The 26,744-nt window shown below is 47.9% G+C and overlaps 1 protein-coding gene across 1 annotated transcript in view; it reads right to left on the reverse strand.

Moving 5' to 3' along the window:
* The window catches only part of SPAG8 (sperm associated antigen 8), a 154,539-nt gene that overhangs the window by 123,042 nt on the left and 4,753 nt on the right, over positions 1–26,744 (reverse strand). The window lies entirely within an intron of this gene.

The raw sequence follows: 26,744 nt of genomic DNA on the forward strand, positions 1-26,744 counted from the left end.
ATACTAAGGACAGACTGGCGGCAGCATCTCCACTATACAGCGAATACTGACCTAAGTCTCCAATATACCAAGGACTGACTGGCGGCAGCATCTCCACTATACAGCGAGTACTGACCTAAGTCTCCAATATACCAAGGACTGACTGGCGGCAGCATCTCCACTATACAGCGAGTACTGACCTAAGTTTACAATATATTAAGGACAGACTGGCGGCAGCATCTCCACTATACAGCGAATACTGACCTAAGTTTACAATATACTAAGGACTGACTGGTGGCAGCATCTCTACTATACAGCGAGTACTGACCTAAGTCCCCAATATACTAAGGACTGACTGGCGGCAGCATCTCCACTATACAGCGAGTACTAACCTAAGTCTCCAATATACTTATACTAAGGACTGACTGGCGGCAGCATCTCCACTATACAGCGAGTACTGACCTAAGTCTCCAATATACTTATACTAAGGACTGACTGGCGGCAGCATCTCCACTATACAGCGAGTACTGACCTAAGTCTCCAATATACTAAGGACTGACTGGCGGCAGCATCTCCACTATACAGCGAGTACTGCCGTAAGTCTCCATTATACTAAGGACTGACTGGCGGCAGCATCTCCACTATACAGCGAATACTGACCTAAGTCTCCATTATACTAAGGACTGACTGGCGGCAGCATCTCCACTATACAGCGAGTACTGACCTAAGTCTCCAATACACTAGGGACTGACTGGCGGCAGCATCTCCACTATACAGCGAGTACTGACCTAAGTCTCCAATATACTAAGGACTGACTGGCGGCAGCATCTCCACTATACAGCGAATACTGACCTAAGTTTACAATATACTAAGGACTAACTGGTGGCAGCATCTCCACTATACAGCGAGTACTGACCTAAGTTTACAATATACTAAGGACAGACTGGCGGCAGCATCTCCACTATACAGCGAGTACTGACCTAAGTCTCCAATATACTAAGGACTGACTGGCGGCAGCATCTCCACTAGACAGCGAGTACTGACCTAAGTTTACAATATACTAAGGACTGACTGGCGGCAGCATCTCCACTATACAGCGAGTACTGACCTAAGTCTCCAATATACTAAGGACTGACTGGCGGCAGCATCTCCACTATACAGCGAGTACTGCCGTAAGTCTCCATTATACTAATGACTGACTGGCGGCAGCATCTCCACTATACAGCGAGTACTGACCTAAGTCTCCAATATACTAAGGACTGACTGGCGGCAGCATCTCCACTATACAGCGAGTACTGACCTAAGTCTCCAATATACTAAGGACTGACTGGCGGCAGCCTCTCCACTATACAGCGAGTACTGACCTAAGTCTCCAATATACTAAGGACAGACTGGCGGCAGCATCTCCACTATACAGCGAATACTGACCTAAGTTTACAATATACTAAGGACAGACTGGCGGCAGCATCTCCACTATACAGCGAGTACTGACCTAAGTCTCCAATATACTAAGGACTGACTGCGGCAGCATCTCCACTATACAGCGAATACTGACCTAAGTCTCCAATATACTAAGGACAGACTGGCGGCAGCATCTCTACTATACAGCGAGTACTGACCTAAGTCTCCAATATACTAAGGACTGACTGGCGGCAGCATCTCCACTATACAGCGAGTACTGACCTAAGTCTCCAATATACTAAGGACAGACTGGCGGCAGCATCTCCACTATACAGCGAATACTGACCTAAGTCTCCAATATACCAAGGACTGACTGGCGGCAGCATCTCCACTATACAGCGAGTACTGACCTAAGTCTCCAATATACCAAGGACTGACTGGCGGCAGCATCTCCACTATACAGCGAGTACTGACCTAAGTTTACAATATATTAAGGACAGACTGGCGGCAGCATCTCCACTATACAGCGAATACTGACCTAAGTTTACAATATACTAAGGACTGACTGGTGGCAGCATCTCTACTATACAGCGAGTACTGACCTAAGTCCCCAATATACTAAGGACTGACTGGCGGCAGCATCTCCACTATACAGCGAGTACTGACCTAAGTCTCCAATATACTTATACTAAGGACTGACTGGCGGCAGCATCTCCACTATACAGCGAGTACTGACCTAAGTCTCCAATATACTTATACTAAGGACTGACTGGCGGCAGCATCTCCACTATACAGCGAGTACTGACCTAAGTCTCCAATATACTAAGGACTGACTGGCGGCAGCATCTCCACTATACAGCGAGTACTGCCGTAAGTCTCCATTATACTAAGGACTGACTGGCGGCAGCATCTCCACTATACAGCGAGTACTGACCTAAGTCTCCAATATACTAAGGGACTGACTTGCGGCAGCATCTCCACTATACAGCGAATACTGACCTAAGTTTACAATATACTAAGGACTGACTGGCGGCAGCATCTCTACTATAGAGCGAGTACTGACCTAAGTCTCCAATATACTAAGGACTGACTGGCGGCAGCATCTCCACTATACAGCGAATACTGACCTAAGTCTCCAATATACTAAGGACTGACTGGCGGCAGCATCTCCACTATACAGCGAATACTGACCTAAGTCTCCAATATACTAAGGGACTGACTGGCGGCAGCATCTCCACTGTACAGCGAGTACTGACCTAAGTCTACAATATACTAAGGGACTGACTGGCGGCAGCATCTCCACTATACAGCGAATACTGACCTAAGTCTCCAATACACCAGGGACTGACTGGCGGCAGCATCTCCACTATACAGCGAGTACTGACCTAAGTCTCCATTATACTAAGGACTGACTGGCGGCAGCATCTCCACTATACAGAGAGTACTGACCTAAGTCTCCCATTATAACTAAGGACTGACTGCCGGCAGCATCTCCACTATACAGCGAGTACTGACCTAAGTCTCCATTATACTAAGGACTGACAGGCGGCAGCATCTCCACTATACAGCGAGTACCGACCTAAGTCTCCAATATACTAAGGACTGACTCGCGGCAGCATCTCCACTATACAGCGAGTACTGGACCTAAGTCTCCAATATACTAAGGATTGACTGGCAGCAGCATCTCCACTATACAGCGAATACTGACCTAAATCTCCAATATACTAAGGACTGACTGGCGGCAGCATCTCCACTATACAGCGAGTACTGACCTAAGTCTCCAATATACTAAGGACTGACTGGCGGCAGCATCTCCACTATACAGCGAATACTGACCTAAGTCTCCATTATACTAAGGACTGACTGGCGGCAGCATCTCCACTATACAGCGAGTACTGACCCTAAGGTCCTCCAATACACTAGGGACTGACTGCGGGCAGCATCTCCACTAGATATCGAGTACTGACCTAAGTTTACAATATACTAAGGACTGGACTGGCGGCAGCATCTCCACTATACAGCGAGTACTGACCTAAGTCTCCAAATATACTAAGGGACTGACTGGCGGCAGCATCTCCACTATACAGCGAGTACTGACCTAAGTCTCCAATATACTAAGGACTGACTGGCGGCAGCATCTCCACTATACAGCGAATACTGACCTAAGTTTACAATATACTAAGGACTGACTGGTGGCAGCATCTCCACTATACAGCGAGTACTGACCTAAGTCTCCAATATACTAAGGACTGACTGGCGGCAGCATCTCCACTATACAGCGAGTACTGACCTAAGGTCACCCAATATACTAAGGACTGACCTGGCGGCAGCATCTCCACTATACAGCGAGTACTGACCTAAGTCTACAATATACTAAGGACTGACTGGCGGCAGCATCTCCACTATACAGCGAATACTGACCTAAGTCTCCATTATACTAAGGACTGACTGGCGGGCAGCATCTCTACTATACAGCGAGTACTGACCTAAGTCTCCAATATACTAAGGACTGACTGGCGGCAGCATCTCCACTATACAGCGAGTACTGACCTAAGTCTCCATTATACTAAGGACTGACTGGCGGCAGCATCTATTACTATACAGCGAGTACTGACCTAAGTCTCCAATACATTAGGGATTGATTGGAGGCAGCATCTCCACTATACAGCGAGTACTGACCTAAGTCTCCAATATACTAAGGACTGACTGGCGGCAGCATCTCCACTATACAGCGAGTACTGACCTAAGTCTCCAATACACTAGGGACTGAATGGCGGCAGCATCTCCACTATACAGCGAGTATTGACCTAAGTCTCCAATACATTAGGGATTGATTGGAGGCAGCATCTCTACTATACAGCGAGTACTGACCTAAGTCTCCAATATACTAAGGACTGACTGGCGGCAGCATCTCCACTATACAGCGAGTACTGACCTAAGTCTCCAATACACTAGGGACTGACTGGCGGCAGCATCTCCACTAGATATCGAGTACTGACCTAAGTTTACAATATACTAAGGACTGACTGGCGGCAGCATCTCCACTATACAGCGAGTACTGACCTAAGTCTCCAATATACTAAGGACTGACTGGCGGCAGCATCTCCACTATACAGCGAGTACTGCCGTAAGTCTCCATTATACTAAGGACTGACTGGCGGCAGCATCTATACTATACAGCGAGTATTGACCTAAGTCTCCAATACATTAGGGATTGATTGGAGGCAGCATCTCCACTATACAGCGAATACTGACCTAAGTCTCCAATATACTAAGGACTGACTGGCGGCAGCATCTCCACTATACAGCGAGTACTGACCTAAGTCTCCAATATACTAAGGACTGACTGGCGGCAGCATCTCCACTATACAGCGAGTACTGACCTAAGTCTCCAACACACCAGGGACTGACTGGCGGCAGCATCTCCACTATACAGCGAGTACTGACCTAAGTCTCCATTATACTAAGGACTGACTGGCGGCAGCATCTCCACTATACAGCGAGTACTGACCTAAGTCTCCAATATACTAAGGACTGACTGGCGGCAGCATCTCCACTAGACAGCGAGTACTGACTTAAGTTTACAATATACTAAGGACTGACTGGCGGCAGCATCTCCACTATACAGCGAGTACTGACCTAAGTCTCCAATATACTAAGGACTGACTGGCGGCAGCATCTCCACTATACAGCGAGTACTGACCTAAGTCTCCAATATACTAAGGACTGACTGGCGGCAGCATCTCCACTATACAGCGAGTACTGACCTAAGTCTCCAATATACTAAGGACTGACTGGCGGCAGCATCTCCACTATACAGCGAGTACTGACCTAAGTTTACAATATATTAAGGACAGACTGGCGGCAGCATCTCCACTATACAGCGAATACTGACCTAAGTTTACAATATACTAAGGACTGACTGGTGGCAGCATCTCTACTATACAGCGAGTACTGACCTAAGTCCCCAATATACTAAGGACTGACTGGCGGCAGCATCTCCACTATACAGCGAGTACTAACCTAAGTCTCCAATATACTTATACTAAGGACTGACTGGCGGCAGCATCTCCACTATACAGCGAGTACTGACCTAAGTCTCCAATATACTTATACTAAGGACTGACTGGCGGCAGCATCTCCACTATACAGCGAGTACTGACCTAAGTCTCCAATATACTAAGGACTGACTGGCGGCAGCATCTCCACTATACAGCGAGTACTGCCGTAAGTCTCCATTATACTAAGGACTGACTGGCGGCAGCATCTCCACTATACAGCGAGTACTGACCTAAGTCTCCAATATACTAAGGACTGACTGGCGGCAGCATCTCCACTATACAGCGAATACTGACCTAAGTTTACAATATACTAAGGACTGACTGGCGGCAGCATCTCTACTATACAGCGAGTACTGACCTAAGTCTCCAATATACTAAGGACTGACTGGCGGCAGCATCTCCACTATACAGCGAATACTGACCTAAGTCTCCAATATACTAAGGACTGACTGGCGGCAGCATCTCCACTATACAGCGAATACTGACCTAAGTCTCCAATATACTAAGGACTGACTGGCGGCAGCATGTCCACTATACAGCGAATACTGACCTAAGTCTCCAATATACTAAGGACTGACTGGCGGCAGCATCTCCACTGTACAGCGAGTACTGACCTAAGTCTACAATATACTAAGGACTGACTGGCGGCAGCATCTCCACTATACAGCGAATACTGACCTAAGTCTCCAATACACCAGGGACTGACTGGCGGCAGCATCTCCACTATACAGCGAGTACTGACCTAAGTCTCCATTATACTAAGGACTGACTGGCGGCAGCATCTCCACTATACAGAGAGTACTGACCTAAGTCTCCATTATACTAAGGACTGACTGCCGGCAGCATCTCCACTATACAGCGAATACTGACTTAAGTCTCCATTATACTAAGGACTGACTGGCGGCAGCATCTCCACTATACAGCGAGTACTGACCTAAGTCTCCAATACACTAGGGACTGACTGGCGGCAGCATCTCCACTAGATATCGAGTACTGACCTAAGTTTACAATATACTAAGGACTGACTGGCGGCAGCATCTCCACTATACAGCGAGTACTGACCTAAGTCTCCAATATACTAAGGACTGACTGGCGGCAGCATCTCCACTATACAGCGAGTACTGACCTAAGTCTCCAATATACTAAGGACTGACTGGCGGCAGCATCTCCACTATACAGCGAGTACTGACCTAAGTCTCCAACACACCAGGGACTGACTGGCGGCAGCATCTCCACTATACAGCGAGTACTGACCTAGGACTGACTGGCGGCAGCATCTCCACTATACAGCGAGTACTGACCTAAGTCTCCAATATACTAAGGACTGACTGGCGGCAGCATCTCCACTAGACAGCGAGTACTGACCTAAGTCTCCAATATACTAAGGACTGACTGGCGGCAGCAGCTCCACTATACAGCGAGTACTGCCGTAAGTCTCCATTATACTAATGACTGACTGGCGGCAGCATCTCCACTATACAGCGAGTACTGACCTAAGTCTCCAATATACTAAGGACTGACTGGCGGCAGCATCTCCACTATACAGCGAGTACTGACCTAAGTCTCCAATATACTAAGGACTGACTGGCGGCAGCATCTCCACTATACAGCGAGTACTGACCTAAGTCTCCAATATACTAAGGACTGACTGGCGGCAGCATCTCCACTATACAGCGAGTACTGACCTAAGTCTCCAATATACTAAGGACAGACTTGTGAAGATGTAATTTACCCTCTCACTGTATATGCTGTACAGATTCCTATTTCAAGCTGGGTTCATTGTCTTATTTGAACTACTTCTGTGTACATTTCTATTGTTGTAGGTAATCACCCCCCTAAAATGCAAGGTTATATCCTCTTGAGGCACTTCCATCCCTGGGAGTAGGGGGAGGTGGACCTAGAGTCCAAGTAGTGTAAACTCTGCTTACCTGGGAGATTCAGGCAGAGTGAGCTGAAACTTGAAGGGAGCAGGAGCTCCAGTCTGTGTGGCTGTGGACACGGACGGAGCTAGGCCTGTGTGGCGGCCCGTGGGATTGTGTGGAACTCTTTGGACTACTGTAAGGACGATTGCTTTGTAATCCGGTCCGAGGATTGTCGGGAAGGGCCCCCGAATCTGTTTTACGTGGACTTATCGTGTGCTGTTCTTGCATTCCTGTTAATAAACCTGTTGGATCGTCCCTCGGCCTCGTCCATCCTTTGCTCTGTTGTACACCCCCGTCACAAACTGGTTGGCAGCGGCGGGATCAGAGCAGAAGAAATGGAGGACAACAGCCAATCGACGTCTGAAACCAGAACCTCAGGATACAGGAACTGGACTGTGGCGAGTCTACAAACAAAGGCCCGTGAATTAGGTGTCGGCTACAAAGGACTCTCTAAGGAGCAACTAATTGAGGCATTGGAACACGCTTGCCTGCAAGATGGCACCGAGGAACAATTTCCACAGCAAGGGGAGCAAAGACGGGAGCCGGAGGTGAATACCCAAAAAAGTCAATGGGTTGTGTGGTACAAGGAAAAGATGGCACTGCTTGGAGATGAGGCCACCATAGAAGATAAGAGGGAGGCCATGCGTGGAGCTGAAGAGAAGGAGCGCAGGATGGAGGAGATGGCATTGCTGGATAAGCAGCTCGCTGTGGAAGCCGCGAGAGGTTCCAGACAGACTGTAACCCCAGCACCCATCATGAGGGAACTTCCCAGAGTGTCCCGCAAAGACTTCAAGCAGTTTAATGAGGCTGCTGGTGACATTGAGGGCTTCTTCCAGGACTTTTAGCATCAGTGTCGATTAATGGAAGTCCCAGAAAGGGAGCGCGTCCGGCATCTGGTTGGGCTCTTAGAGGGTGGAGCTGCTGCAGCCTATAGAGCTAAGGACTGACTGGCGGCAGCATCTCCACTATACAGCGAATACTGACCTAAGTTTACAATATATTAAGGACAGACTGGCAGCAGCATCTCCACTATACAGCGAATACTGACCTAAGTCTCCAATATACTAAGGACTGACTGGCGGCAGCATCTCCACTATACAGCGAATACTGACCTAAGTTTACAATATACTAAGGACTGACTGGTGGCAGCATCTCTACTATACAGCGAGTACTGACCTAAGTCTCCAATATACTTATACTAAGGACTGACTGGCGGCAGCATCTCCACTATACAGCGAGTACTGACCTAAGTTTACAATATACTAAGGACTGACTGGCGGCAGCATCTCCACTATACAGCGAGTACTGACCTAAGTCTCCAATATACTAAGGACTGACTGGCGGCAGCATCTCCACTATACAGCGAGTACTGACCTAAGTCTACAATATACTAAGGACTGACTGGCGGCAGCATCTCCACTATACAGCGAATACTGACCTAAGTCTCCATTATACTAAGGACTGACTGGCGGCAGCATCTCTACTATACAGCGAGTACTGACCTAAGTCTCCAATATACTAAGGACTGACTGGCGGCAGCATCTCCACTATACAGCGAGTACTGCCGTAAGTCTCCATTATACTAAGGACTGACTGGCGGCAGCATCTATACTATACAGCGAGTACTGACCTAAGTCTCCAATACATTAGGGATTGATTGGAGGCAGCATCTCCACTATACAGCGAGTACTGACCTAAGTCTCCAATATACTAAGGACTGACTGGCGGCAGCATCTCCACTATACAGCGAGTACTGACCTAAGTCTCCAATACACTAGGGACTGACTGGCGGCAGCATCTCCACTATACAGCGAGTATTGACCTAAGTCTCCAATACATTAGGGATTGATTGGAGGCAGCATCTCTACTATATAGCGAGTACTGACCTAAGTCTCCAATATACTAAGGACTGACTGGCGGCAGCATCTCCACTATACAGCGAGTACTGACCTAAGTCTCCAATACACTAGGGACTGACTGGGGGCAGCATCTCCACTAGATATCGAGTAGTTACCTAAGTTTACAATATACTAAGGACTGACTGGCGGCAGCATCTCCACTATACAGCGAGTACTGACCTAAGTCTCCAATATACTAAGGACTGACTGGCGGCAGCATCTCCACTATACAGCGAGTACTGACCTAAGTCTCCAATACACTAGGGACTGACTGGCGGCAGCATCTCCACTATACAGCGAGTACTGACCTAAGTCTCCAATATACTAAGGACTGACTGGCGGCAGCATCTCCACTATACAGCGAGTATTGACCTAAGTCTCCAATACATTAGGGATTGATTGGAGGCAGCATCTCCACTATACAGCGAATACTGACCTAAGTCTCCGATATACTAAGGACTGACTGGCGGCAGCATCTCCACTATACAGCGAGTACTGACCTAAGTCTCCAATATACTAAGGACTGACTGGCGGCAGCATCTCCACTATACAGCGAGTACTGACCTAAGTCTCCAACACACCAGGGACGGACTGGCGGCAGCATCTCCACTATACAGCGAGTACTGACCTAAGTCTCCATTATACTAAGGACTGACTGGCGGCAGCATCTCCACTATACAGCGAGTACTGCCGTAAGTCTCCATTATACTAAGGACTGACTGGCGGCAGCATCTATACTATACAGCGAGTATTGACCTAAGTCTCCAATACACTAGGGACTGACTGGCGGCAGCATCTCCACTAGATATCGAGTACTGACCTAAGTTTACAATATACTAAGGACTGACTGGCGGCAGCATCTCCACTATACAGCGAGTACTGACCTAAGTCTCCAATATACTAAGGACTGACTGGCGGCAGCATCTCCACTATACAGCGAGTACTGCCGTAAGTCTCCATTATACTAAGGACTGACTGGCGGCAGCATCTCCACTATACAGCGAGTACTGACCTAAGTCTCCATTATACTAAGGACTGACTGGCGGCAGCATCTCCACTATACAGCGAGTACTGACCTAAGTCTCCAATATACTAAGGACTGACTGGCGGCAGCATCTCCACTAGACAGCGAGTACTGACCTAAGTTTACAATATACTAAGGACTGACTGGCGGCAGCATCTCCACTATACAGCGAGTACTGACCTAAGTCTCCAATATACTAAGGACTGACTGGCGGCAGCATCTCCACTATACAGCGAGTACTGCCGTAAGTCTCCATTATACTAATGACTGACTGGCGGCAGCATCTCCACTATACAGCGAGTACTGACCTAAGTCTCCAATATACTAAGGACTGACTGGCGGCAGCATCTCCACTATACAGCGAGTACTGACCTAAGTCTCCAATATACTAAGGACTGACTGGCGGCAGCCTCTCCACTATACAGCGAGTACTGACCTAAGTCTCCAATATACTAAGGACAGACTGGCGGCAGCATCTCCACTATACAGCGAATACTCACCTAAGTTTACAATATACTAAGGACAGACTGGCGGCAGCATCTCCACTATACAGCGAGTACTGACCTAAGTCTCCAATATACTAAGGACTGACTGGCGGCAGCATCTCCACTAGACAGCGAGTACTGACCTAAGTTTACAATATACTAAGGACTGACTGGCGGCAGCATCTCTACTATACAGCGAGTACTGACCTAAGTCTCCAATATACTAAGGACTGACTGGCGGCAGCATCTCCACTATACAGCGAGTACTGACCTAAGTCTCCAATATACTAAGGACAGACTGGCGGCAGCATCTCCACTATACAGCGAATACTGATCTAAGTCTCCAATATACCAAGGACTGACTGGCGGCAGCATCTCCACTATACAGCGAGTACTGACCTAAGTCTCCAATATACCAAGGACTGACTGGCGGCAGCATCTCCACTATACAGCGAGTACTGACCTAAGTTTACAATATATTAAGGACAGACTGGCGGCAGCATCTCCACTATACAGCGAATACTGACCTAAGTTTACAATATACTAAGGACTGACTGGTGGCAGCATCTCTACTATACAGCGAGTACTGACCTAAGTCCCCAATATACTAAGGACTGACTGGCGGCAGCATCTCCACTATACAGCGAGTACTAACCTAAGTCTCCAATATACTTATACTAAGGACTGACTGGCGGCAGCATCTCCACTATACAGCGAGTACTGACCTAAGTCTCCAATATACTTATACTAAGGACTGACTGGCGGCAGCATCTCCACTATACAGCGAGTACTGACCTAAGTCTCCAATATACTAAGGACTGACTGGCGGCAGCATCTCCACTATACAGCGAGTACTGCCGTAAGTCTCCATTATACTAAGGACTGACTGGCGGCAGCATCTCCACTATACAGCGAGTACTGACCTAAGTCTCCAATATACTAAGGACTGACTGGCGGCAGCATCTCCACTATACAGCGAATACTGACCTAAGTTTACAATATACTAAGGACTGACTGGCGGCAGCATCTCTACTATACAGCGAGTACTGACCTAAGTCTCCAATATACTAAGGACTGACTGGCGGCAGCATCTCCACTATACAGCGAATACTGACCTAAGTCTCCAATATACTAAGGACTGACTGGCGGCAGCATCTCCACTATACAGCGAATACTGACCTAAGTCTCCAATATACTAAGGACTGACTGGCGGCAGCATCTCCACTGTACAGCGAGTACTGACCTAAGTCTACAATATACTAAGGACTGACTGGCGGCAGCATCTCCACTATACAGCGAATACTGACCTAAGTCTCCAATACACCAGGGACTGACTGGCGGCAGCATCTCCACTATACAGCGAGTACTGACCTAAGTCTCCATTATACTAAGGACTGACTGGCGGCAGCATCTCCACTATACAGAGAGTACTGACCTAAGTCTCCATTATACTAAGGACTGACTGCCGGCAGCATCTCCACTATACAGCGAGTACTGACCTAAGTCTCCATTATACTAAGGACTGACAGGCAGCAGCATCTCCACTATACAGCGAGTACCGACCTAAGTCTCCAATATACTAAGGACTGACTCGCGGCAGCATCTCCACTATACAGCGAGTACTGACCTAAGTCTCCAATATACTAAGGACTGACTGGCAGCAGCATCTCCACTATACAGCGAATACTGACCTAAATCTCCAATATACTAAGGACTGACTGGCGGCAGCATCTCCACTATACAGCGAGTACTGACCTAAGTCTCCAATATACTAAGGACTGACTGGCGGCAGCATCTCCACTATACAGCGAGTACTGACCTAAGTCTCCATTATACTAAGGACTGACTGGCGGCAGCATCTCCACTATACAGCGAGTACTGACCTAAGTCTCCAATACACTAGGGACTGACTGGCGGCAGCATCTCCACTAGATATCGAGTACTGACCTAAGTTTACAATATACTAAGGACTGACTGGCGGCAGCATCTCCACTATACAGCGAGTACTGACCTAAGTCTCCAATATACTAAGGACTGACTGGCGGCAGCATCTCCACTATACAGCGAGTACTGACCTAAGTCTCCAATATACTAAGGACTGACTGGCGGCAGCATCTCCACTATACAGCGAATACTGACCTAAGTCTCCAATATACTAAGGACTGACTGGCGGCAGCATCTCCACTGTACAGCGAGTACTGACCTAAGTCTACAATATACTAAGGACTGACTGGCGGCAGCATCTCCACTATACAGCGAGTACTGACCTAAGTCTCCAATATACTAAGGACTGACTGGCGGCAGCATCTCCACTATACAGCGAGTACTGACCTAAGTCTCCAATATACTAAGGACTGACTGGCGGCAGCATCTCTACTATACAGCGAATACTGACCTAAGTCTCCAATACACCAGGGACTGACTGGCGGCAGCATCTCCACTATACAGCGAGTACTGACCTAAGTCTCCATTATACTAAGGACTGACTGGCGGCAGCATCTCCACTATACAGAGAGTACTGACCTAAGTCTCCATTATACTAAGGACTGACTGCCGGCAGCATCTCCACTATACAGCGAGTACTGACCTAAGTCTCCAATATACTAAGGACTGACAGGCAGCAGCATCTCCACTATACAGCGAGTACCGACCTAAGTCTCCAATATACTAAGGACTGACTGGCAGCAGCATCTCCACTATACAGCGAATACTGACCTAAATCTCCAATATACTAAGGACTGACTGGCGGCAGCATCTCCACTATACAGCGAGTACTGACCTAAATCTCCAATATACTAAGGACTGACTGGCGGCAGCATCTCCACTATACAGCGAGTACTGACCTAAGTCTCCAATATACTAAGGACTGACTGGCGGCAGCATCTCCACTATACAGCGAATACTGACCTAAGTCTCCAATATACTAAGGACTGACTGGCGGCAGCATCTCCACTGTACAGCGAGTACTGACCTAAGTCTACAATATACTAAGGACTGACTGGCGGCAGCATCTCCACTATACAGCGAATACTGACCTAAGTCTCCAATACACCAGGGACTGACTGGCGGCAGCATCTCCACTATACAGCGAGTACTGACCTAAGTCTCCATTATACTAAGGACTGACTGGCGGCAGCATCTCCACTATACAGAGAGTACTGACCTAAGTCTCCATTATACTAAGGACTGACTGCCGGCAGCATCTCCACTATACAGCGAGTACTGACCTAAGTCTCCATTATACTAAGGACTGACAGGCAGCAGCATCTCCACTATACAGCGAGTACCGACCTAAGTCTCCAATATACTAAGGACTGACTCGCGGCAGCATCTCCACTATACAGCGAGTACTGACCTAAGTCTCCAATATACTAAGGACTGACTGGCAGCAGCATCTCCACTATACAGCGAATACTGACCTAAATCTCCAATATACTAAGGACTGACTGGCGGCAGCATCTCCACTATACAGCGAGTACTGACCTAAGTCTCCAATATACTAAGGACTGACTGGCGGCAGCATCTCCACTATACAGCGAATACTGACCTAAGTCTCCATTATACTAAGGACTGACTGGCGGCAGCATCTCCACTATACAGCGAGTACTGACCTAAGTCTCCAATACACTAGGGACTGACTGGCGGCAGCATCTCCACTAGATATCGAGTACTGACCTAAGTTTACAATATACTAAGGACTGACTGGCGGCAGCATCTCCACTATACAGCGAGTACTGACCTAAGTCTCCAATATACTAAGGACTGACTGGCGGCAGCATCTCCACTATACAGCGAGTACTGACCTAAGTCTCCAATATACTAAGGACTGACTGGCGGCAGCATCTCCACTATACAGCGAGTACTGACCTAAGTCTACAATATACTAAGGACTGACTGGCGGCAGCATCTCCACTATACAGCGAATACTGACCTAAGTCTCCATTATACTAAGGACTGACTGGCGGCAGCATCTCTACTATACAGCGAGTACTGACCTAAGTCTCCAATATACTAAGGACTGACTGGCGGCAGCATCTCCACTATACAGCGAGTACTGACCTAAGTCTCCAATATACTAAGGACTGACTGGCGGCAGCATCTCCACTATACAGCGAGTACTGCCGTAAGTCTCCATTATACTAAGGACTGACTGGCGGCAGCATCTATACTATACAGCGAGTACCGACCTAAGTCTCCAATATACTAAGGACTGACTGGCGGCAGCATCTCCACTATACAGCGAGTACTGACCTAAGTCTCCAATATACTAAGGACTGACTGGCGGCAGCATCTCCACTATACAGCGAATACTGACCTAAGTCTCCATTATACTAAGGACTGACTGGCGGCAGCATCTCCACTATACAGCGAGTACTGACCTAAGTCTCCAATACACTAGGGACTGACTGGCGGCAGCATCTCCACTAGATATCGAGTACTGACCTAAGTTTACAATATACTAAGGACTGACTGGCGGCAGCATCTCCACTATACAGCGAGTACTGACCTAAGTCTCCAATATACTAAGGACTGACTGGCGGCAGCATCTCCACTATACAGCGAGTACTGACCTAAGTCTCCAATATACTAAGGACTGACTGGCGGCAGCATCTCCACTATACAGCGAATACTGACCTAAGTTTACAATATACTAAGGACTGACTGGTGGCAGCATCTCCACTATACAGCGAGTACTGACCTAAGTCTCCAATATACTAAGGACTGACTGGCGGCAGCATCTCCACTATACAGCGAGTACTGACCTAAGTCTCCAATATACTAAGGACTGACTGGCGGCAGCATCTCCACTATACAGCGAGTACTGACCTAAGTCTACAATATACTAAGGACTGACTGGCGGCAGCATCTCCACTATACAGCGAATACTGACCTAAGTCTCCATTATACTAAGGACTGACTGGCGGCAGCATCTCTACTATACAGCGAGTACTGACCTAAGTCTCCAATATACTAAGGACTGACTGGCGGCAGCATCTCCACTATACAGCGAGTACTGACCTAAGTCTCCAATATACTAAGGACTGACTGGCGGCAGCATCTCCACTATACAGCGAGTACTGCCGTAAGTCTCCATTATACTAAGGACTGACTGGCGGCAGCATCTCCACTATACAGCGAATACTGACCTAAGTCTCCAATATACTAAGGACTGACTGGCGGCAGCATCTCCACTATACAGCGAGTACTGCCGTAAGTCTCCAATATACTAAGGACTGACTGGCGGCAGCATCTCCACTATACAGCGAGTACTGCCGTAAGTCTCCATTATACTAAGGACTGACTGGCGGCAGCATCTATACTATACAGCGAGTACTGACCTAAGTCTCCAATACATTAGGGATTGATTGGAGGCAGCATCTCCACTATACAGCGAGTACTGACCTAAGTCTCCAATATACTAAGGACTGACTGGCGGCAGCATCTCCACTATACAGCGAGTACTGACCTAAGTCTCCAATACACTAGGGACTGACTGGCGGCAGCATCTCCACTAGATATCGAGTACTGACCTAAGTTTACAATATACTAAGGACTGACTGGCGGCAGCATCTCCACTATACAGCGAGTACTGACCTAAGTCTCCAATATACTAAGGACTGACTGGCGGCAGCATCTCCACTATACAGCGAGTACTGCCGTAAGTCTCCATTATACTAAGGACTGACTGGCGGCAGCATCTATACTATACAGCGAGTATTGACCTAAGTCTCCAATACATTAGGGATTGATTGGAGGCAGCATCTCCACTATACAGCGAATACTGACCTAAGTCTCCAATATACTAAGGACTGACTGGCGGCAGCATCTCCACTATACAGCGAGTACTGACCTAAGTCTCCAATATACTAAGGACTGACTGGCGGCAGCATCTCCACTATACAGCGAGTACTGACCTAAGTCTCCAACACACCAGGGACTGACTGGCGGCAGCATCTCCACTATACAGCGAGTACTGACCTAAGTCTCCATTATACTAAGGACTGACTGGCGGCAGCATCTCCACTATACAGCGAGTACTGACCTAAGTCTCCAATATACTAAGGACTGACTGGCGGCAGCATCTCCACTAGACAGCGAGTACTGACTTAAGTTTACAATATACTAAGGCTGACTGGCGGCAGCATCTCCACTATACAGCGAGTACTGACCTAAGTCTCCAATATACTAAGGACTGACTGGCGGCAGCAGCTCCACTATACAGCGAGTACTGCCGTAAGTCTCCATTATACTAATGACTGACTGGCGGCAGCATCTCCACTATACAGCGAGTACTGACCTAAGTCTCCAATATACTAAGGACTGACTGGCGGCAGCATCTCCACTATACAGCGAGTACTGACCTAAGTCTCCAATATACTAAGGACTGACTGGCGGCAGCATCTCCACTATACAGCGAGTACTGACCTAAGTCTCCAATATACTAAGGACAGACTGGCGGCAGCATCTCCACTATACAGCGAATACTGACCTAAGTTTACAATATACTAAGGACTGACTGGCGGCAGCATCTCCACTATACAGCGAGTACTGACCTAAGTCTCCAATATACTAAGGACAGACTGGCGGCAGCATCTCCACTATACAGCGAATACTGACCTAAGTTTACAATATACTAAGGACTGACTGGCGGCAGCATCTCCACTATACAGCGAGTACTGACCTAAGTCTCCAATATACTAAGGATTGACTGGCGGCAGCATCTCCACTATACAGCGAGTACTGACCTAAGTCTCCAATATACTAAGGACAGACTGGCGGCAGCATCTCCACTATACAGCGAATACTGACCTAAGTTTACAATATACTAAGGACTGACTGGCGGCAGCATCTCCACTATACAGCGAGTACTGACCTAAGTCTCCAGTATACTAAGGACTGACTGGCGGCAGCATCTCCACTATACAGCGAGTACTGACCTAAGTCTCCAATATACTAAGGACTGACTGGCGGCAGCATCTCCACTATACAGCGAGTACTGACCTAAGTCTCCAATATACTAAGGACAGACTGGCGGCAGCATCTCCACTATACAGCGAGTACTGACCTAAGTCTCCAATATACTAAGGACTGACTGGCGGCAGCATCTCCACTATACAGCGAGTACTGCCGTAAGTCTCCATTATACTAATGACTGACTGGCGGCAGCATCTCCACTATACAGCGAGTACTGACCTAAGTCTCCAATATACTAAGGACTGACTGGCGGCAGCATCTCCACTATACAGCGAATACTGACCTAAGTCTCCAATATACTAAGGACTGACTGGCGGCAGCATCTCCACTATACAGCGAGTACTGACCTAAGTTTACAATATATTAAGGACAGACTGGCGGCAGCATCTCCACTATACAGCGAGTACTGACCTAAGTTTACAATATACTAAGGACTGACTGGTGGCAGCATCTCTACTATACAGCGAGTACTGACCTAAGTCTCCAATATACTTATACTAAGGACTGACTGGCGGCAGCATCTCCACTATACAGCGAGTACTGACCTAAGTCTCCAATATACTAAGGACTGACTGGCGGCAGCATCTCCACTATACAGCGAGTACTGCCGTAAGTCTCCATTATACTAAGGACTGACTGGCGGCAGCATCTCCACTATACAGCGAGTACTGACCTAAGTCTCCAATATACTAAGGACTGACTGGCGGCAGCATCTCCACTATACAGCGAATACTGACCTAAGTTTACAATATACTAAGGACTGACTGGCGGCAGCATCTCTACTATACAGCGAGTACTGACCTAAGTCTCCAATATACTAAGGACTGACTGGCGGCAGCATCTCCACTATACAGCGAGTACTGACCTAAGTCTACAATATACTAAGGACTGACTGGCGGCAGCATCTCCACTATACAGCGAATACTGACCTAAGTCTCTAATACACCAGGGACTGACTGGCGGCAGCATCTCCACTATACAGCGAGTACTGACCTAAGTCTCCATTATACTAAGGACTGACTGGCGGCAGCATCTCCACTATACAGCGAATACTGACCTAAGTCTCCATTATACTAAGGACTGACTGGCGGCAGCATCTCCACTATACAGCGAGTACTGACCTAAGTCTCCAATATACTAAGGACTGACTGGCGGCAGCATCTCCACTATACAGCGAGTACTGCCGTAAGTCTCCATTATACTAAGGACTGACTGGCGGCAGCATCTATACTATACAGCGAGTATTGACCTAAGTCTCCAATACATTAGGGATTGATTGGAGGCAGCATCTCCACTATACAGCGAGTACTGACCTAAGTCTCCAATATACTAAGGACTGACTGGCGGCAGCATCTCCACTATACAGCGAGTACTGACCTAAGTCTCCAATACACTAGGGACTGACTGGCGGCAGCATCTCCACTATACAGCGAGTATTGACCTAAGTCTCCAATACATTAGGGATTGATTGGAGGCAGCATCTCTACTATACAGCGAGTACTGACCTAAGTCTCCAATATACTAAGGACTGACTGGCGGCAGCATCTCCACTATACAGCGAGTACTGACCTAAGTCTCCAATACACTAGGGACTGACTGGCGGCAGCATCTCCACTAGATATCGAGTACTGACCTAAGTTTACAATATACTAAGGACTGACTGGCGGCAGCATCTCCACTATACAGCGAGTACTGCCGTAAGTCTCCATTATACTAAGGACTGACTGGCGGCAGCATCTATACTATACAGCGAGTATTGACATAAGTCTCCAATACATTAGGGATTGATTGGAGGCAGCATCTCCACTATACAGCGAGTACTGACCTAAGTCTCCAATACACCAGGGACTGACTGGCGGCAGCATCTCCACTATACAGCGAGTACTGACCTAAGTCTCAAATATACTAAGGACTGACTGGCGGCAGCATCTCCACTATACAGCGAGTACTGACCTAAGTCTCCAATATACTAAGGACTGACTGGCGGCAGCATCTCCACTATACAGCGAGTACTGACCTAAGTCTCCAATATACTAAGGACTGACTGGCGGCAGCATCTCCACTATACAGCGAGTACTGACCTAAGTCTCCAATATACTAAGGACTGACTGGAGGCAGCATCTCCACTATACAGCGAGTACTGACCTAAGTCTCCAATATACTAAGGACTGACTGGCGGCAGCATCTCCACTATACAGCGAGTACTGACCCAAGTCTCCAATACACTAGGGATTGACTGGAGGCAGCATCTCCCCTAGAGCAATGACTGACCGGCGAGAATGTCTCTATTAGAGCTAGGACTGACCTGCGGGAATGCCTCCATGAGCAATCACTGACCAGAGCGAATGTCTAATAGAGCTAGGACTGACCTGCGGGAATGCCTCCACGAGCAATGACTGACCAGAGATAATGTCTCTAATAGAGCTAGGACTGACCAGCGGGAATGCCTCCATGAGCAATCACTGACCAGAGATAAATGTCTCTAATAGAGCTAGGACTGACCAGCGGGAATGCCTCCATGAGTAATAACTGCCCAGAGAGAATGTCTCTACTAGAGCTAGGACTGACCTGCGGGAATGCCTCCATGAGTAATAACTGACCAGAGAGAATGTCTCTACTAGAGCTAGGACTGACCCGCGGGAATGCCCCCACAGCAATGACTGACCAGAGAGAATGTCTCTAATAGAGCTAGGACTGACTTGCGGGAATGCCCCCACAGCAATGACTGACCAGAGATAATGTCTCTACTAGAGCTAGGACTGACCTGCGGGAATGCCCCCATGAGCGATCACTGACCTGCGAGAATGTCTCTACTAGAGCTAGGACTGACCTGCAGGAATGCCCCCATGAGCAATGACTGACCAGAGAGAATGTCTCTACTAGAGCTAGGACTGACCCGCGGGAATGCCCCCACAAGCAATGACTGACCAGAGAGAATGTCTCTACTAGAGCTAGGACTGACCTGCGGGAATGCCCCCACAAGCAATGACTGACCAGAGAGAATGTCTCTACTAGAGCTAGGACTGACCTGCGGGAATGCCCCCATGAGCGATCACTGACCTGCGAGAATGTCTCTACTAGAGCTAGGACTGACCTGCAGGAATGCCCCCACAGCAATGACTGACCAGAGAGAATGTCTCTACTAGAGCTAGGACTGACCCGCGGGAATGCCCCCACAGCAATGACTGACCAGAGAGAATGTCTCTACTAGAGCTAGGACTGACCTGCAGGAATGCCCCCATGAGCAATGAATGACCAGAGAGAATGTCTCTACTAGAGCTAGGACTGACCCGCGGGAATGCCCCCACAGCAATGACTGACCAGAGAGAATGTCTCTACTAGAGCTAGGACTGACCCGCGGGAATGCCCCCACGAGTTATCACTGAGCAGAGAGAATGTCTCTACTAGAGCTAGGACTGACCTGCGGGAATGCCTCCATGAGCAATCACTGACCAGAGAGAATGTCTCTACTAGAGCTAGGACTGACCTGCAGGAATGCCCCCACAGCAATGACTGACCAGAGACAATGTCTCTACTAGAGCTAGGACTGACCTGCGAGAATGCCTCCATGAGTAATAACTGACCAGAGAGAATGTCTCTACTAGAGCTAGGACTGACCTGCAGGAATGCCCCCACAGCAATGACTGACCAGAGACAATGTCTCTACTAGAGCTAGGACTGACCTGCGAGAATGCCTCCACAGAAATGACTGACCAGAGGGAATGTCTAATAGAGCTAGGACTGACCTGCGGGAATGCCTCCACAGCAATGACTGACCAGAGAGAATGTCTCTACTAGAGCTACAATAACGAATCTCCCCATAGTCTACTAGAGCTACGACTGACCTGCAGGAATGCCCCCACAAGCAATGACTGACCAGAGAGAATGTCTCTACTAGAGCTAGGACTGACCTGCAGGAATGCCCCCATGAGCAATGACTGACCAGAGAGAATGTCTCTACTAGAGCTAGGACTGACCTGCGGGAATGCCTCCACAGCAATGACTGACCAGAGAGAATGTCTCTACTAGAGCTAGGACTGACCTGCAGGAATGCCGCCATGAGCAATCACTGACCTGCGAGAATGTCTCTACTAGAGCTAGGACTGACCTGCGGGAATGCCCCCTCAAGCAATGACTGACCAGAGAGAATGTCTCTACTAGAGCTAGGACTGACCTGCAGGAATGCCTCCATGAGCAATCACTGACCAGAGAGAATGTCTCTACTAGAGCTAGGACTGACCTGCGGGAATGCCTCCACAAGCAATGACTGACCAGAGAGAATATCTCTACTAGAGCTAGGACTGACCTGCAGGAATGCCCCCACGAGCAATGACTGACCAGTGATAATGTCTCTACTAGAGCTAGGACTGACCTGCGGGAATGCCTCCACAAGCAATAACTGATTAGCAGCATTGTTTCTATTAACAGAAAAACTAACCGGTGGCAGCATCTCCCCTGGCACGGGGACTGACCGGTGGTAGCATTTCCACTACAGTAAGGACTGACCAGTTACAGCATCTCTACTAGATTGATGACTGACAGGCAACAAGTTTTACACTAGAGCAAGGCCCGACTCCCGACAGTGTCTCTACTAGAGCAAAGACTGGTCGGTGGAAGTGTCTCCTCTAGCGATAGAACTAACTTTTGGCAGCGACTCCACTAGTGTGAGAACTCACTAGTGGCAGCAGCTCCACTAGATTGAGGACTGACCGGTGGCAGCATCTCCATTGGAGAAAAGACTGACTGTTGGCAGCGTCACCAATAGAGCAAATAATGACCAGTAGCAACTGGGCAGGGAGAACCAACCACAAGTACAAAGAGAAGAGTGTCAACCACAAGGACACGGAGAAGAGAGAGGCAGCCAAAAAGACACGGAGAGAAGAAAGGCACCCACAAGGATGCAGGGCAGAGAGAGACAACCACAAGGCCACGGAGAATAGAGAGGCAACCATGAGGACATGGAGAAAGAGAAATCTAGCCATGAGGACACTGAGAAGAGAGGAAGCCACGAGGATACAAGCAGCGCGAACCAGCAACAAGGACACGGAGAATAGAGAGAGGCAGCCACAAAGATGCGAGGAGAGTGAGACTGCTACAAGGACACAGAGAAGAGAGGCAGACATGAAGACACGGAGAAAAGAGAGGCACCCAGGAGGAGGCAGGGCAGGGAGAACGAACCACAAGGACATGGAAAAGAGAGGAGGTAGCCAAAAGGACGCGGAGCAGAGAGGGGCAGCCACAAGCATGAGAGCAGAGAGAGCCAGCCACAAAGACACAGAGAAGAGAGAAGCAGCCATGAGGATGCGGAGCAAAGAGCCAGTCACAAGGGTCTGGAGTAGTGAGAGAGGCCATGAGGATGTGGAGCAAAGAGAGCCAGCCACAAGGGTCTGGAGCAGAGCGAGAAAGCCACGAGAATGCAGACTAGGCAGAGCCAGCCATATGAGTCTGGAGCAGAGATAGAAAGCCAAGAGAATGTGGAGTAGGCAGAGCCAGCCACAAGGGTCTGGAGCAGAGATAGAAAGCCACGAGAATGCGGAGTAGGCAGAGCCAGTCATAAGGGTCTGGAGCAGCGCGAGAAAGCCACGAGAATGCAGAGTAGGCAGTGCCAGCCATAAGGGTCTGAAGCAAAGCGAGAAAGCCACGAGAATGCGGAGTAGGTAGAGCCAGCCACAAGGGTCTGGAGCAGCGCATGAAAGCCAAGAGAATGTGGAGTAGGTAGAGCCAGCCACAAGGGTCTGGAGCAGAGCGATAAAGCCACTAGAATGCGGAGTAGGCAGAGCTAGCCACAGGGGTCTGAAGCAGAGCGAGAAAGCCATGAGAATGTGGAGTAGGTAGAGCCAGCCACAAGGGTCTGAAGCAGAGCATGAAAGTCACTAGAATACGGAGTAGGCAGAGCCAGCCACAAGAGTCTGGAGCAGAGCGATAAAGCCACGGGGATGCAGAGCAGGGAGAGCCAGCCACAAGGGTCTGGAGCAGAACAATAAAGCCACGAGAATGTGGAGCGGTGAGAGCCAGCCATAAGGAAGGGAAAAACCTGCACATGTGTCTGTATAGAGAGCTGAGGGAAAAACCTGCAGATGTGTCTGTATAGAGAGCTGAGGGGAAAACCTGCAGATGTGTCTGTATAGAGAGCGGAGGGGAAAAACCTGCAGATGTGTCTGTATAGAGAGCGGAGGGGAAAAACCTGCAGATGTGTCTGTATAGAGGGTGGAGGGAAAAACCTGCAGGTGTGTCTGTATAGAGGGTGGAGGGAAAAACCTGCAGATGTGTCTATATAGAGGGCGGAGGGGGAAACCTGCAGATGTGTCTGTATAGAGAGCGGAGGGAAAAACCTGCAGAGGTGTCTGTATAAAAAGCGGAGGGAAAAACCTGCAGATGTGTCTGTATAGAGAGCTGAGGGAAAAACCTCAGATGTGTCTGTATAGAGGGTGGAGGGAATCCTGTGGTCTCAGCTGTAGGTTATAATCACCGGATATAATCACTCGCTCAGGAATGGAGACTTCTGACACGTTTCCTCATTGACACCAATGGTGAGAGTTGTGTTCGGGTAAGAGGGATCGGGCAGGATGGAGTTGACTTTTTTTTCTGGACTAATAATCCCGGACAGTCAATACATTAATGACGACATTGTGAAACCAAAATAAATTATTCTGATTGTAAGTGGTAAAATGTCTTTGGACGATGACATCGGCTGCGATCATCGGGAGCGGGAGAAGGAGGAGAATCACAATAATCCGAGGACATCTCTCCATCTAGCCTCAGAAGAAATCATGGAAACGTCACATTCATTTTATGGACAGTGTTATGTGGAGGGTGATGGCTTCATCCCTGGTGATGGGTGTGATGGTGGAGGGTGATGGGTCTGATGGTGGAGGATGATGGCTTCATCCCTGATGATGGGTGTGATGGTAGAGGGTGATGGGTGTGATGGTAGAGGATGATGGCTTCATCCATGGTGATGGGTGTGATGGTGGAGGGTGATGGGTCTGATGGTGGAGGATGATGGCTTCATCCCTGGTGATGAGTGTGATGGTGGAGGATGATGGGTGTGATGGTGGAGGGTGATGGGTATGATGGTGGAGGGTGATGGGTATGATGGTGGAGGGTGATGGTGGAAGATGATGGCTTCATCCCTGGTGATGGTGAAGGATGATGGGTGTGATGGTGGAGGGTTATGGTGTGAAGGCCTAGGCTATGAATCGTTTGTCCAGTGTAATATAGGAAGATGATCTGTCCTTTGAATGTTTTATGTATTGCTTCTCCACATATACCTAATTGAAATATTAACGGAATGTATAACCAAAACAAATTATGCTTAGGGCTAAGTAGAATAAGTTTTAGTTCATGGATGAGTAACTAACATTCTTGAATAGAAGAGATACTAATGAGTAACTGACATTCATGAACAGAAGAGATACCCATCTGTAGTTTCATGACTGAGTAACTGACATTCATGAACAGAAGAGATACCCATCTGTAGTTTCATGAATGAGTAACTGACATTCATGAATAGGAGAGATACCCATCTGTAGTTTCATGACTGAGTAACTGACATTCATGAATAGAAGAGATACCCATCTGTAGTTTCATGAATGAGTAACTGACATTCATGAATAGGAGATACTCATCTGTAGTTTCAAATGAGTAACTGACATTCATGAATAGACGAGATACCATCTGTAGTTTCATGAATGAGTAACTGACATTTAAGAATAGGAGATACTCATCTGTAGTTTCAAATAAGTAACTGACATTCATGAATAGAAGAGATACTCATCTGTAGTTTCATGACTGAGTAACTGACATTCATGAATAGAAGAGATACCCATCTGTAGTTTCATGAATGAGTAACTGACATTCATGAATAGAAGAGATACCCATCTGTAGTTTCAAATAAGTAACCCACATTCATGAATAGAAGAGATACCTGTTGTGAATGTTAGTTATGTCTTGGCTGCTGGGAGGCTCCCTCTGGTGGCCAGGAAGGGTTTGGACAGAGACCAGGTGGGTTGTGCAGTGGGTGTTTCCTTTCCTAACTCTCTGCTTATTTAAGTCCTGGTCTGATTGCAGGCTGTTGCCGGATGTCAGTTGTTCTTTGTATCTCTAGCCTGCTTAATCCTGCTCTACACCACATCTACTCCAGATAAGTGCTTGCTCTTTATTTATTGCCTGGTTCTTTTGCTTATCTGGGTTAGTCATTTGTTGTGGTTGGTTTCAGTTTATTTGCTTGCAGGGATTTTCCCCCTCGGGGGATTGTTGAGGAACTCCCTGCAGTTCTGTGTGGAGTATAGCTCCTTTGGGTCCATGTGTTTATGGCTTGTTGAATTTGTTATGATTCTTGTTTTCTGTTCATTGGTATGACAAGGGCACCTGATATAGGACAGAGTTCAGATCGTGCGATCTGAGGGCCTTTTTGTACTATCAGGAAGTTGGTATTTTGCAGGGTTTTTCTCTGGCTACCATCATTTCCTGTCCTTTCCTATTTTAGTCAGCGGGGGCCTCACCTTTTGCTAATCCTGTCATCTACCTGTGTGTATCTTGCTATTCTTGTCTATTTTCTGAGGCAGAGAGTTATTAATCTTTCCTATCTTTAGGATAGTTAGTTCTCCGGCTGGGTTCGCGGTGCACAGGATGTTAGTTCACCCCTCGGCTACTTCTAGTTGTGTTGGTTAGTAAGGGGATGGCGGCCAGATTAGTTGCCAAGGCTCTTGTCACCTTTTTGCCAATGATTTGTGGTGATCTTCCATGGTTCTGGATCATAACAGATACCCATCTGTAGTTTCAAATAAGTAACTGACATTGTTCTATCCACAGACTCTCGTCTATGCCCAGGCAACCTGAAATGCTTTACTAAGGAATCTTGCTCAAATAAGGGAATGAGATAGACCCAAGCTAATTGGTTGGTTAAGAGACAATGCGAAAAAACTGTATAAGAATGTTATGCTTTGAATACAAGGGTTAGAAGAGCACTGTGCTTCTCCCGTAGAGAGATACGTCTC

The sequence above is a fragment of the Anomaloglossus baeobatrachus genome, chromosome 1 (assembly GCF_048569485.1).
Source record: "Anomaloglossus baeobatrachus isolate aAnoBae1 chromosome 1, aAnoBae1.hap1, whole genome shotgun sequence".
NCBI classification, from domain to species: Eukaryota; Metazoa; Chordata; class Amphibia; order Anura; family Aromobatidae; genus Anomaloglossus; species Anomaloglossus baeobatrachus.